Source organism: Pelodiscus sinensis, unplaced genomic scaffold, assembly GCF_049634645.1.
Source record: "Pelodiscus sinensis isolate JC-2024 unplaced genomic scaffold, ASM4963464v1 ctg59, whole genome shotgun sequence".
Classification (NCBI taxonomy): Eukaryota; Metazoa; Chordata; order Testudines; family Trionychidae; genus Pelodiscus; species Pelodiscus sinensis.
The window spans coordinates 500728-515814 of record NW_027465846.1 but is presented as its reverse complement, the minus strand read 5'-3'; the positions used below and the strand labels follow the sequence as shown (position 1 = coordinate 515814).

The following is a 15087-nucleotide window of genomic DNA, read 5'->3' as shown; positions in this document are numbered from 1 at the left end:
TATCTCAAAAATGAAACCAGATTAGTGCTCGCATTTAAACCAGGGGCGGGGAAACTTTTTGGAGTCGGGGGCTGCTGACCCACAGAAAAATCAATTGGGGGCTGCACACAAGTGAGAAGCAAAATGAGATGCCCTTGACTCAGGCTACGTCGAGACTGAAAGCTTCTTCTGGAAGAAGCTTTTCCGGAAGAGATCTTCTGAAAAAACGTCTTCCGAAAGAGAGCGCTCACACTGCCAAAGCGCATCGAAAAAGCGATCTGATTTTTCGAAAGAGAGTGTTCACATTGATTGGATGCTATCTCGCATATAAGCTGTGAGTATTATGGATGGAGTAGCCACGAGGGCACCTGTGCTTTTTCCTCTTTCCTCTTCTTTCGAAAGAACTCCCTCTTCCTCATCCACACACGCCTTTTTCCGAAAGAGCTCTTTCGGAAAAAGGCTTCTTCCTCGTAGAAAGAAGTTTACCAATGTTGGAAAACTCCTTTTGTTCTTTCGATTTTTTTTTCAAAAGGACGCGATTGCAGTGTGGACCTAAGTGAAGTTTTTCGGAAAAACAGCTGTTTTCCTGAAAAAACTCTGTAGTGTAGACATAGCCTGAGAAGGAAAATGACAGTCCCCACATTCCCCTTGCACACCAGAGTCTAGGCGTCCTAAGCTGGTAGATTTTGTGCCCCCGGGCTTGAGGTTCCCACCTCGATTTAAACCATCTCAGAGCTTTTTCCTTAGCACCCAATAGTAAAATCTCAACGTTTTCTGGCCCTCCCCAGAACAGAGACGGATCTCAGGAAAGCTTTCCCAGACGTATGGTCTGTACAGGTCAGTGGCTCTCCACCTTTCCAGGCCACATCCCCTTGGGCATGTCTTCACTAGGGAATTGTATCAAAGTAACTACATTTGAAATAATAACTCCCGAAAGAACTATTTCAAAACAAGCGTATTCCCCCAGAAAAGCAGGAGAACAGATTTTGAAATAACAGGCTTGGTAATGTGGACGCTCCGCTTATTATTTCCAAATAAGGGGGGTTATTTTGAAATAACTCCCTAGTGTAGACGAGGGCCCGTTCAGGAGTCTGATTTGTCTTGCCTGCCCCCAAATTTCAGCACACCTAGAACTGATTTGCTTACAAAAATCAGACAAAAATACAAAAAGGGTCCCGGCCCACTATTAGAGAAAAATTAACTTACGTTCTCATTTGTACCATATCATTACAAAATAAATCCCGCTTGCCTATAAATATTGTACTTACATTTCTGTGTATAGTGTATTGAGCGGTACAAACAAGTTATTGTATGACATTTGTAGTTGATTGTGCCTTTTCTAGTGCTTTTTATGTTGCCTACTGTAAAACGAGGTGAATCTCTAAATGAGATTATGTACCTTTGGGAAGATCTGTGTACCCGTGTTCCCTGTAACCTGTGTGCTTGGCTGGCCATCCAGGACAGAATCAAACTCTGCCTAGCTGATTAGCAGAGCACCCATAGCTGCTCACAACCAGCAGCATTGTTTCTATGAATGGTGCACATCTGCATATGTGTTGGTGCACAGAACAAAATTTATTCCACCCATGGATAGGAGAAAAAAACAGTAGGGGGAACTCTACTGCATACCCCTGGATGACCTTTGGGGTGTCTCTCCTGTGTGGATTCTCTACTATCTAATAAGTGAAGAGCGCTGACTGAAGTTTTTCCCCACACTAGGAGTGCGCATGGAGAGGGAGGGCTCTCGCACGTGGGGGTTCTCCATTGTCTAATAAAGGGTGACCAGTGACTGACGATTTTCCCACGCTCAGCGCCTGTTCAGCGGGTCTCTCCCATATGGATTCTCTGATGCGATATCAGGTTGGAGCTCTGCCGGAAATGTTTCCCAAACTCGGCACAGGTATACGAGGTCTCTCCGGTGTGGATCCTCCAGTGGGTGGTCAGAGTCGAGCTGTGGGTGAAGCTTTTCCCGCACTTGGCGCACATGTAGGGCATCTCTCCCGTGTGGATCCTCCAATGGGTGCGAAGTCTGGAGCTCCGCCGGAAGCATTTCCCACACTCGGCACAGGCATAGGGCGTCTCACCGGTGTGGGTTCTCCTGTGGGTGATCAGAGATGATTTCTCGCTAAACCGTTTCCCGCATTCGGCGCAGGCCGTTTCCCCTGTGTGGATTCTGTGGTGTCTAATAAGGGAAGAGCTCTGGGTAAAGCTTTTCCTACACTCAGCCCATGCGTAGGGCGTCTCGCCCGCAGGAATTTCTACCGTGTCTGAGGTGTGAGTGGCTCCTGGCGGCTGTCTCTGCTCTGTGTTGATACTCACAGGCTTTCCTCTCTGGCCAACCATGGCAAATGTCCCCTTTGCAGCTCCCTGAGAACATCCCACGGGGCTCTCCTGGGTCAGCATCTTCCTGCTGGGGCTTCTCCCCGTTTTCACTTGCTGTCCTGTCACCTGCTGGGACAGAGTGAGAACCCAGACATAAGAACATCAGAACGGCCAGACTGGGTCAGATCAATGGTCCACCTAGCCCTGTGTCCTGTCTGCCGACTGGCCAATTCCAGGTGCCCCAGAGGGAACACACAAAACGGGGCATCATCGCATGAACCCTCCCTTTTGACAAGCAGAGGTTTGGGACAGGATAAAAAGGCACGCTATTCCCATAGCAGGCGTTGAACCCAGACTGTTTGAGTGAAAGCCAGGAACCCTAACCACTAGACCATATGAAATCTGCTAAAAAAACAGTTTGGAGCTCTGAGGTTCAACTGTATAGTGCAGTTGATCTTGTAAATGGTCAACCATGAATTCCTTGGGAACTGGAAGCATGTAATCTTGCAGCTATAATCTTGTATAAGAGGGGGTGCGCAAATACCGTATAGTTCTGTAGAAACCATTTTATGTTTAGCTAGAAGCCATCTTGTATAACAGAAACCATTTCGGCTTTTTTGCCTTTGCACGTAGGCTAGAGTGAACTTTCTATCACCCCATGTGCCAGGCCAAGACAGATGTGCTATTGGAATGTGTTAATTGGGCTGAAGCAAAATGCAGGACAATGTAGCACTTTAAAGACTAACAAGATGGTTTATTAGATGATGAGCTTTCGTGGGCCAGACCCACTTCCTCAGATAATTGGGCTGGTTTAGACAGGAGAGGTACTCCCTCGTATCTGTCCCTCATCTTGTTGACAAGGCTTTATTTTTCCTAGCTTAATTGATGACTTCTGTAATTGGATGCCCTGATGTCAGGCTGTTTGGTCAAGGGTATAAAGATACTAGGATTGATTGTATTAGCCAGTCTCACTGGACCCAGCTCTGCTGGGACCACATTTGGCTCACTTTGCTTTTATTGGCCAATAAAACTGTCTGTTTAGCCGCGTAAACCGAGTGAGGCTTTTGCTTCAACAGTTCCGTGTTAAATGTAAACTACTAAAAATAAAGGGAAAGGGTTAAAAAAAGGCAACAAAGGGAATATTCTGAAATATCATTAGAATCCTGGAACTGGAAGGGACCTCGAGAGGTCATCAAGTCCAGTCCCCTGCCCTCACAGCAGGACCAAGCACCAGCTAGATCATCCCTCGTAGATGTCTATCTAACCTGCTCTTAAATATCTCCAGAGATGGAGATTCCACACGCCCCCAGGCAATTTTTTCCAGTGTTTAACCCCCCTGACAGGTAGGAAGTTTTACCTAATGTCCAACCTAAACTTCCCTTGCTGCAGTTTAAGCCCATTGCTTCTTGTTCTATCAACAGTGGCCAAGGAGAACAATTTTTCCCCCTCCTCCTTGTAACACCCTTTTATGTACTTGGAAGCTGCTCTCATGTCTCCTCTCAGTCTTCTCTTTTCCAAACTAAACAAGCCCGGTTCTTTCCGTCTTCCCTCACAGCTCATGTTTTCTAGACCTTTCATCATTTTTGTGGCTCTTCTTTGGACTTTTTCTGATTTCTCCACATCTTCCCTGAAAAGCGGCACCCAGAATTGGACACAAGACTCCAACAGGCCTAATCAGCACAGAGCAAAGCGGAAGAATGACTTCTCGTGTCTTGCTCACAACACTCCTGTTCATGCAGCCCAGAATCATGTTTGCTTTTTTTGCAAAAGCAGCACACTGTTGGCTCATATTTAGCGTGTGGTCCACTCTGACCCCTAGATCCCTTTCTGCCGGACTCCTTCCTAGACAGTCGCTTCCCATTCTGTATGCGTGACATGGATTGTTCCTTCCTAAGTGCAGCACTTTGCATTTGTTCCTGTTGAATATTATCCTATTGACCTCAGACCATTTCTCCAGTTTGTCCAGATGATTTTGAATTAGGACACTCTCCTCTAAAGAACTTGCCACCGCTCCCAGCTTGGTATCATCTGCAGACTTAATAATTGTGCTCTCTGTCCCGTTGTCTAAATCGTTGTAGGTTCGTAAAAATATAACTGGTTAACTGGTTAGAATTAGCCTTACTGGCATGCTTACCCAGTAACTGGCTAACCGGCAGCCTGGCCCAGCCAGCCCCCACCCGGACGAAGTCAGTGCTTTCCTCAGTTTCCCTCATATGCTGTGTGGTTACTTAGGGGGCAGAAAGGGTCTGGTTGCTCATGCAGCAGGCTAAGCATGCTCAGGGTGTATGAAGGAGGTGAACCCTATGGCGGGGGGAAGATGCCAAGGTAGAGCGACTTGCTTAGGTGCTGGAGCATTAGCACCGGCTTGCCCTGCTGTGAGGGAGAAAGGGAGCCCCAAGACTCTCTTGCTGGCTGGATCAAAGGAAACCAGGTGTTAGATCTGGCCCATGGGCTGTAGGCTCCCCACCACGCCCTAGAGCATGCGGCTCTTCCCCCCCCAAAAGTATGGCTCACAAAGCCGCCCCTGAAAACGGCTCCCTGTGCTTATCGGGGCAGGGGATCCCTCTGGCGCAGCCAATCAAAATGGCATCTTCAAGATAGTGGTGGCCAGCGGGAGCCTGATGTGGCCAAAAAGCCTTTAAACGCATTTCTTAAAGGGGCAGTCTCCCCCCCCCCCCCCCCCCCCTCAACAATTTTGTCCTGGCTCTTTGTGCGGTATCCACTGCTATTCTGGCTTTGTCTGGAAGAGGTTGGCCAACTCTGCCCTAGGGAGTAGAATCTCAGAGCTAGGAATAAGCACCATTGGCAGCTCCCACATGGTCTAGCGGTTAGGATTCCTGGTTTTCACCCAGGCGGCCCGGGTTCAACTCCCGGTGTGGGAACAAGTTGACATTTTATGGTGTTCCCTACCCTCTGTTTGTTGGCCTGAACCTGCAAAAGCCACTAGTCCACGCCAGGACTCTGGCTGCGATTCTCCTGAAACAAGGAAACAAAAAGGACTGCAAAGAAGAAACACGTGGCTGAGACAAGGGAAAATTCACAGCACCAGGGAGGTTTTCTTAATTAATAGGCAGCAGGTTTAAAACAAGCACAAGGCAGAATTTCTTCACACAGCGCACAGTCCACCTGTGGAACTCCTTGCCAGAGGATGTTGTGGAGATGAGGACTTTAACTGGGTTTAGAAGAGAGCTAGATAAATTCATGGAGGTTCGGTCCATCAGTGGCTATTAGCAAGGATGGGTAGGGAGGTGTCCTTGGCCTCTGTTTGTCAGAGGCTGGGAATGGGTGACAAGGGAGGGATCACTGGAAGATTCCCTGTTCTGTACATTCCCTCTGGGAATGGCCTTGGTCAGCAGACAGGATTCTGGGCTAGATGGACCTTTTGTTTGACCCAGTCTGGTGGTTCTTATGACTGGTGAAGCACACACATAAGAACAGCCACTAGCCCAGTGTCCTGTCTGCAGACAGCGGCCAATATCAGCTGCCCCTGAGGGAGTGACCAGAACGGGGAAACATCAAGGCTGTGTCTACATTGGCACCCTTTTCCAGAAAAGGGATGCTAATGAGACAAGTCGGAATTGCAAATGCCGCGAGGGATTTAAATATGCATTTGCATGAACATGGCTGCCGCTTTTTTCCGGATCAGGGCTTTGCCGGAGAAAAGCACCAGTCTAGATGGGATCTTTCAGAAAATAAAGCCTTTTCCGGAAGATCCCTTATTCCTGATTTTAAAAGCCTGGAGCCGAGCCCCCCGCTACAGCTGCTCCGGAGTTGCTGAGTTCACACACAAACCAGGAGTCGCTGTGTTCAGACGCCAAACCAGGAGTCACTGCGTTCACAAACAAACCAGGAGTCGCTGCATTCAGACACCAAACCAGGAGTCACCGTGTTCACAGACAAACCAGGAGTCACTGCGTTCAGACACCAAACCAGGAGTCACTGCGTTCACAGACAAACCAGGAGTCGCTGCGTTCAGACACCAAACCAGGAGTCACTGTGTTCACAGACAAACCAGGAGTCACTGCGTTCAGACACCAAACCAGGAGTCACTGCGTTCACAGACAAACCAGGAGTCGCTGCGTTCAGACACCAAACCAGGAGTCACTGCGTTCACATACAAACCAGGAGTCGCTGAGTTCAGACACCAAACCAGGAGTCGCTGCGTTCAGACACCAAACCAGGAGTCACTGCGTTCACAGACAAACCAGGAGTCGCTGTGTTCAGACGCCAAACCAGGAGTCACTGTGTTCACACTCACAAACCAGGAGTCGCTGTGTTCACATTCACAAACCAGGAGTCGCTGCATTCACACACATGAAACAAGAGTTGCTGCGGTCACATACACACACACCAGGGGTGTGTCTAAACTACATGGCTCCATCGATAGAGCCATGTAGATTAGGCTGATCGGCAAAGGGGAATGAAACCGCGATTTAAATAATCGCAGCTTCATTTAAATTTACATGGCTGCCGCGCTGAGCCGACAAACAGCTCATCAGCTGTTTGTCGGCTCAGCGCGCTAGTCTGGACTCCCCTGTCGACATGAAAGCCTTTTATCGACCTCCCCGTTATGCCTCGTAGGATGAGGTTTACCGGGGAGGTCGATAAAAGGCTTTCATGTCGGCAGGGGAGCGTCCAGACTAGCGTGCTGCACTACACTGCACCCGTCGCTCGAAACAGCCTGTTTTGAAATTTGGGGCTGTCTGCGCAGCACTGATTCCGAAATAAATCGCGGTTCCGAAATGCCCCTTGCTCCTCGTGGAACGGGGTTTGCGGGGATGTTGGCGGAGCGAGCCCGTGATATGTCAAAATAACGGGCGTGCTCCGGAGACGTGGAATAGCTATTTCGGGATCCCTCTGGTGGAGCGGGCAATCATTTTCACAAGGGGGCCACTTAATGTTTGGTAGGTAGTCATGGGCCAGCTCCACCCTTGGAAGGAGTGGAGTCTGGGGCAGAGGAAGTGGGGGTGGGGACTAGACTCCCCCCAGAGTTATCTGGGGCTGGAGGCTTTGAATTACAAACACAGCAAAGAGTTCGCAGCTCCCGCCCCTGCTGCTATTGCATTCCCTGGGAGCCACTTAAGGTTGCTTTAAAGGGATCATGGCTCTGGCCCCTTCCTGAACCATTTCAATAGGATCCTGCTGCCTGAGCCCCCGCCTGGAAATTCAGTGGCAGGGGCAGCAGGATAGAAATAGAAAGTGGACGGATGCCGTCTGCAAGCCAGAGCGAAGTGTTAGGTGGGCTGCATCTGGCCCTAGGGCTGCATCTGGCCCAGCCCTTTCTTGGACCATCAAGTGGCATAGTTCTGAAGCTCTTTTCATGCTCTGATGCTGTAGCTTAGCTGGCTAAAGCACCTGCCTAGTAAATAAGAGATCCTGGGTTCAAATCCCAGTGGGGCCTGGCTCAGTGTCCTTTGTATCCTCTGCTCCTATTTTCCTTTCCCCATCCGGATTAACAGGAGATCCCAGATCCGGCTCTGGGAGCTGCATCGACAAACGTGTCTTTTCTTCATCTGCCTTTGGAGGAACCAGCGCAGCCCACGTTTCTCTTGCCGAAGACACTGGCTAAGAAGTGTTGGAAGGAAATCCCGGTGAGCGCAGAGACTGTGAAAAAGTCACCCTGCCACCTCTTCCGGCCACTGCAGCTGAAGTCTCCCCCCTAGAGTGTCAAGTGCTATGTGACTGCAGTGGGGGCAGAAAAGTCTCTCCAAGCCAGTGGTCCCCAAAGCGGCACCCGCGGGCGCCATGGTGCCCTCCGGGCCATTTCTGTGCGCCCACCAAGTGATCGGGTGCATGGTCAGTGCCGGCCCTGGGCACGCGGCGGTTAGGTGGCCCCACCCTCGGGTGCACGGTGCGAGGTCTGTGCCGGCCCCGGCCCCGGACGTGCGGCGTATGGGCGGCGCCGACCCGGGCACGCGGCACAGGGGCAGCGTCAGTCCCGGGGATGCAGCACATGGGCGGCCCCGCCACCGGGCGAGCGGCGCATGGGCGCTGCTGGCTCCTGGACACATGGCACAGGTGCTGGCTCTGGGCAAGCAGTGCATGGGGGGTGGCGGCCCTGCTTCCAGGCGCGTGGGACATGGGCTGTTCCAGCCCCGGGCGCGCGGTGTATCATAGAATCATAGAATCCTAGGACTGGAAGGGACCTCGAGAGTCATCGAGTCCAGTCCCCTGCCCTCATGGCAGAACCCAGCAGTGTCCTCACAGGCCATCAAGTAGCAGAGTTCTGCTAGCTAGCTTTACAGGTGGCACCATGGCTAAGTTGGTTAAAGCACTTATCTAGTAAACAGGTGAGCCTGGGTTCAAATCCCAGTGGTGCCTGGCTAAGTTTCTTCTGCTCCTGTTTTCCTTTCCCCTTCCAGAAAACAGAAGAACCCTCCATAGACATTGCTGGCTAAAGAAGAGTTCTCTTTGGAGGGTCTGATGGAGTGGGAATTGTAGTCATTCTGCTGCATGAGATTGCTGCTATCCTGCAGTAATCCTGTGGGTGTGCCTCAGTTTCCCTGGGCACTGCACTACTATCTAGAAGGTGAGGGGAATTCCGGGTGGGACTAGCTGTGGGAGGAAGCTCAGCCCATCCCGTTCACAATGGCCCAGTCTCATGGTAACCTGAACGTGGGACGGGGTGTGACCAGGTGACCCCTTTTGCCCGGGAAGCTGGACAAAGGGTGGAGGTAGAGCTGGAAGGGACAGAGATGGGCTGCTGGGGTGAGGTATGTGGGGGTGCTGGACACTTGGAAGAAGGACCCTGCCCCCCAGCACCTGGAAGTGTGTGGTCACCACCCGAGCGCTTGTTGGACCCGGGCTGGAGGCCTGGGATGTGCGGGGAGTAGGCCGTGCCCGGCCCACATCCTCCAGACATGCCATGTGCACGCTCTCCCCTGCGTTTGCTCCAGACACACAGCGCCTCCCTGCGGCGAAGGGCTGGGAGCCAGCCAACGAAAAGTCGGGAGCCGAGGAAAAGTTTGCCCTGACGAGGAGCTGAAGCAAAGTGGCCACCGCCCCAGGGCAGAGCGTGGGTCACCGGCAGGGTGTGACGGGGGGTCCGTGTGTGTGTCTGCCTGGCCTGAGAGGCCGGCTCTCCGAGATAACAGGTCGTGTTTTCTAGAACTTTCGGCATTTCTGTTGCTCTTCCCTAGATCTTCTCCAAATCTTCCCTGAAATGTGGAAGAGGAAGAACGACTTCTCGTGTCCTGCTCACCACACTCCTGTTCTTGCAGACCAGAATCAGGTTTGCTTCTTTGCAGCGGTGTCCCACTGTTGACTCACATTCGGCTTGTGGTCCACTGTGACCCCTGGACGCCCTTTCTGTAGGACTCCTTCCTAGACAGCCACTTCCCATTTTGCACGTGTGAAACGGATTGTTCCTCTGCACTTTGCATTTGTCCTTATTTCATCCTGTTGACCTCAGTCCATTTCTCCAGTTTGTCCAGATCATTTTGAATTAGGACCCATCCTCCAATGCACTTGCCACCCCTCCCAGCTTGGGATCATCCACAAACTTAATGAGCGAACTCTCTCTGCCAATGTCTAAATCGTTGATGAAGATAGTGAACAGAACCGGTCCCAAAACAGACCTCTGCAGAACCCCACTTGTTCTGCCCTTCCAGCAGGATTGTGAGCTGCTAATAGCTACTCCCTGAGAACGGTTATCCAGCGAATTCTGCACCCACCTTAGAGTAGCCCCATCTAGCTTGTATTGCCCTACTTTATTAATAAGGTCATCAAAGTTAGAGTTGGGGGATAGCCTCCCCCTGCCCTGCCCCCGCTGCCATTTCCACCGTGGGGCTCTGGCAGGGGGCTGTGCCTTTCAGACTCTCCACCTCCCCTTGCAGCCAAGCGGGTCCTTCCTTACCAGGCACTGTGAGGGATGGGTGGCTACGGAGGGAGCTTAGGGCTATGGGGAGGGAAGCAGTGGGGCAGAAGTGAAGCAGAAGGAGGCATGGGGGGGTGGAAGAGGCAGCAGGGGGCTAGAGGTGACAGGTAAGGGTGCAGGGTAGGTAACAGGGGCCATGGTGCCTAAATACAGTTGTTAATATTGAGCCTGCCAAAAACACCGCTACGTAAATAACTCCACTTTCTGTGCCACAGGAGGTTGTGAAGACCGGGACTTGAACAGGGTTCATACATTCATGGACGATGGGTCCATTAGTGGCCATTAGCCAGGCTGGGCAGGGAGGGTGTCCCTGGCCTCTGTGCGTCAGGGGCTGGGAATTGGCGACAGGGGAGGGCTCGCTGGATGGTTCCCTGTTCTGTTCACTCCCTCTGGGGCACCTGGTGTTGGCTGCTGTTGCTAGACGGACCTTTGGCCCGTCTGCGTACGACCGTTCTGATGCGCCAACGTCCTTACGTCCGGGCAGAGTTGCTTGTGTATTTTAGGAACGTTCGTCAGGCCACCGGGAAGGGTTGGTGGCTGCCCCGGGACGCCCCCTTTGGAAAGCCGGGAGACGTCAGAGCAGCGCCACTGCTGGTTTGGCTCGAAGCACGGTGGCGCGGCGACCGAGACCGACTGCTCTACGTGGCCCGTCGCCGTGGGGTGGTTGCCACGGCGAGGGCCTGCCACACCGTGCCGAGCGGGTCGCTACCGCACCTTCCAGCTCAGCTTCGCTTCCTGCTTTGCTGGTCATCTCTGGGGATGTAATACGGAGCAAAGCGAACCTCCCCAGTCTCCCTGCTCACTGTCCCCGCCACAGGCAAACCACCTCCTTTCTGCTACTCAGCAAAAGCGACTTCCACCTAGAAACTCGCGCGGACGCCCACCAAGAGACGTGCTGGAAGGCCGGGCCCGCTTGTCCGCCCTCCCGGCGTGAGCCCCGTCGGGGGGGGAGGGGGGGGCCCGGTCTCATACGTGGAGAGATGGTCTGAGCCTGGATCTTCTGTCTCCACCAAAAGCTGCTCGAACCTGGGGCAATGGGAGAGTCGGGGGTGGGTGCTTTCTCAGGCTCTCCGCCCGCAGTGTGTCACTGGGGCAAAGTAATTCAATGTCCAGTGGAGAAACGGCCCGGTAGGGGAATGCCCCACGCCCAGGGGAATGTGCCAGAGCTTACCAGAGAGGCGGAAGAAATCAGGGTTGTTTAGATCAGGGCGTGGATCCGTGCCAGTCTGTCCTCCCTCATCTTCTGACACACAGACAAGGAAATAGTTCTTGAAATGGGGCAGTTAAGATTCCAGAAAGAGATCCAAAGACCTCCACAATGTGAAATACACGGCGGAACTCACTGCTGCAGGATGGCAAAAACCTAGCGAGACTGGAAGAAGGGCTGTTTCTCAAGTTAGTTTAATGTAGGCTGACCAAAGTGCGTGGAAGGGATATTACACGGCCTGCTTGAATGTTTCAGGGCCACAGAATCCTAGAGGAGATCTTTGTGGGGGACAGTGTTGCACCTTCAACGGTGGGTTCTTGTCCTGCCTCAGCAGCATGGAGTCAGAGAGGGCCCTGCAGCTCTGTGGCCTTTGGTTCTGATCCAGCTGGGCCCTTCCCATGAGGGGAGGGACCAGACCCTATCAGCTCACAGAGAGAAGCCGCATTTCTCACCAGACATTTTCCACTTCCAGCAAAGTCTCATTATTTTTCCGGTGTGAATTCCCTCCCTTCCTCCTCAAAACCGGACCCAGATCGGACCTCGGTTGTGACAGGATCCAAGCCGTTGGCTCCACGATGCTAGTAACTGCCCCCAGCTCCGGACCCCGGGGCTTGGGGCTCTACGCACGGAGCTGGGCAGCTGCAGGGCCGTTCCGCCGCACAGCTTAGAGGGAGCCTTGCTCTGGACACAGACTGGACCTGGCTTCTTGCAAATGTGAGCCCGGCGGTGGCACTGCATGGCCCAGAGCCTGTGACCGACCCCCATCTCGGGCAGGGTTTAATAACACTCCCCCCAGGTTCAGGAAAGCGTCTACTTTGAGCTCCTGAAGGATTGAGGCCTCTAACCCACTTCCTAATGACAGACAGTCGCAAGCCCCACAACCCAATATGGTACTAAAAAACTTGAGAACATGCATGGTGGAAAGCAAAATGAGGAAGAGTGTAAAAGTCAACCCAGAGGCCAGAAGGTTTTGAGAACCTGGGAAAAGATCTGAAAAAGGGCCTCTCTTTCCCAGAACATGAATGGGGGGAGGTCCTCAATGTTCCCTGTAAGCTGGGCGCTTGTGCCCACAGCTAGGATTGTGTTTCTACTGGTGGTGCACATCCACACATGCCTGGGTGCATTGAACAAAATTTATTCCTCACATGGAAGGAAAAATCCATACAGGGATGGAAATGATCAGAGGGAACATTTTAGGTCCCAGCTGGGGGTTCGGAGAGCCAACCTGCTGTGCATTCACCCCAAAGCAACAGCTCTTGTCTCACAGGGCTGGCTCGCTGCTCAGGGTGCTGACCCATGGTACACAGGGGTAAAATCCTGTACAGATGCACAACCGGTGTCCGCCAGTGCTCCCTGTAAGCCGTGTACTGCAGCTACTCAGGAGAGATCCCAATGCCCCCAGCTGATTAGCTGAGCATCCACAGCTGGTTTGTGTTTCTACTCGTGCTGCACAGGTTTGTGGTCCAGGTGGTCCAGGTTTGTGTTACTCCTGGTGGTGCACATTCACACATGCCTTGGTTCACAGAACAAAATTATTCCACGCACAGATGGCACAAATCTGCACGTGGATGGAAAAGATTAGAGGGAATGTTGGTCGTCCTCATATGTGTTGGCAAAGCTGAGCCATGACTATCTGCCAATTTTCAGGGCTCTATATGGGGGGGGGGGGGGCACGGCATCGCTCAGGCTGGCCGGTGTCACGTGGCTGGGCCAAACCCCAGACAGGGTTAAAGGGAGCCTTTGCACCCAATGACCAAGGCTGAATCCAAAGCCTGAGCCCTGAAGCCCAAGTTGTGGGGAGCAGGGCTCAGTTTTCAGCTTAGGCTCACCCAGAGCCCAGGTCCCCGGCCCTGGTGACCCCATTAAACAGGGCTGTGACCCATTTTGGGGCCCTTCCCACAGGTAGAGAAGTATTGTGCTGGGGTGTGGGTCTGGACTCTTCCACTCTCTCTTGTGTCTAACTCCTGGGGAAAGGAGCCGCCTGTATCCTGCCCCCAGTAACAGTGTGTGGCAGTTACGTCTTCTTAAGACGTCCATCATCAACATTCAAATCAGAACATTTTCATACCCCCCCAAAAAAGAGCCAAGCACAAGTTGAGATCTTTAATCAACATGGGCTAAACAACATCCCGTCCCTTCGCACGTATTTCTTTATTATGGGGTGGTTTTTTTTGAAAGGCTGGGAAGGAATTTTTCCCCAGTGCCTACGTCAACTGGCCGCTTCTGAAAATGTACCACTTAGTGCATCGTTTTTTTGGTCAGTTGGCCCTTTTTTGGACACTGACAACAAAAAGTGGGTGTTTCCCCTCCCCGTCGAAAGTGTAAAATACGCCAGCAAGCATTTCAAATGAATTCCAGAAATCAAAACGCTCAGGTCTTAGCGCCACTTGTCCTGCGATTGACCCTCTGGAGATTGATCTCCCAATGTTTGATTTAGCGGGGAGTGGGCTGTATTAGTTGCGACACTTTCTCGTGTTTCAAACCCAAGGAATTGAACCTGCCTCTGGTAGAGGTTTGTCCTTCCATGGAACGACCCACAGCAGTGCATGAAGCCTCAATCCTCAGAGCTGCTGTCTAAGCAATTGCTCCCCACTCCTCCTGTTCTCCTCTCCATGCTGGAGGGAAGACATGCTTCGAGGCTCCCACCTCCTGCTGCTGTCCCAAAACCAGCACAGAGCCTCACTAATGGCAGGAATTTTAGTACATTCCGCCACAAGACTGGAAGGGAACCCCTGAATGCGCCCTCTAATCTTTTCTATCCATGTGCAAAGTTTTTGCAACTATGCGTGGAATAAATTTTATGTGCTCTGAGGTGCATGCAAATGTGCACCACCTAGACAAAACCCAGCAGTGGGCACTCTGCTAATCAGTGGGGTGCACAAGCACCCAGCTTACAGGGAACACTGGCTCTGATCCACTTGGGGTCCCATCCTGCAGGCAGAGAACTTAATGATGGTGTTGCTGCCACTGTAGAGGGACAATTGTTGTTGACAAAGACTTGGCCAAGGAGATGCTGAGGATAAACAATGGTGGAAAACTAGAAATTGTTTCTAACCTGGCTTCTTGAGACCCTCCTGAAACCAATGCCCTGCTGTTTGCAAACAGTCTTCATAGCTAGACAACACCACTTAATGGGAGCACCAAGAACGGGGCGGTTTTTTAACAAGGCAATATTTTCGCTTTCATTTTTACTCAACATGATTACTAGTCGAAGTTGAGAGGAGTCCCAGAGCTCAAACATTTCACCATCACTTCTCCCCAGCTGTGAGTTGGCCAAGGTCTGGTTTGGGGGCGCAGAATGGATACTAGGAAGACATTTTTTGAAACATGGAAAAAACAATTTGGCATTGTCTCGACATCGGTTTGCTCATTGATTCTGTTGGCGATTGAAAAAATCATGGAAGTGGAATTTAGATGCCCCCCAAAGAAGAGCTGGAGGGTCTTTTACAGTCTCTCCTATTTTTGCATTCCAGCGATGGTTTTGTTTTTGCTGACCGTGGTCTTCCTGCCATTGGTGAGCCAACAACAGAGCCCTTGCTGCTCTTGTCAGGGTTTGCTTAAAGCTCTTGTTCCCTCGCTGATATGGATGACCCTTCTTCTCCTGGATGGACGATACTTCTCTTGCCCATGTGAAATTTTTCGAAATGAAAGCATCACGGCCACCGGTAAGGACCAGCCCACCGAGTGTTACATAATATCGCAG

The 15087-nt window shown here is 51.9% G+C and overlaps 2 non-coding genes and 1 pseudogene across 2 annotated transcripts; 2 read left to right on the top strand and 1 right to left on the bottom strand.

Annotated features, from left to right (window-relative positions):
* Positions 1 to 1597: 1597 nt before the first annotated feature.
* Positions 1598 to 2402, bottom strand: LOC106732397 (uncharacterized; annotated as a pseudogene).
* Positions 2403 to 5111: 2709 nt separating this feature from the next.
* On the top strand, positions 5112 to 5183 carry TRNAE-UUC (transfer RNA glutamic acid (anticodon UUC)). Its single transcript has one exon. It is a non-coding gene; the product is annotated as a tRNA-Glu (tRNA).
* A 3365-nt stretch (positions 5184 to 8548) lies between these two features.
* On the top strand, positions 8549 to 8622 carry TRNAT-AGU (transfer RNA threonine (anticodon AGU)). Its single transcript has one exon. It is a non-coding gene; the product is annotated as a tRNA-Thr (tRNA).
* The last annotated feature ends 6465 nt before the right edge of the window (positions 8623 to 15087 follow it).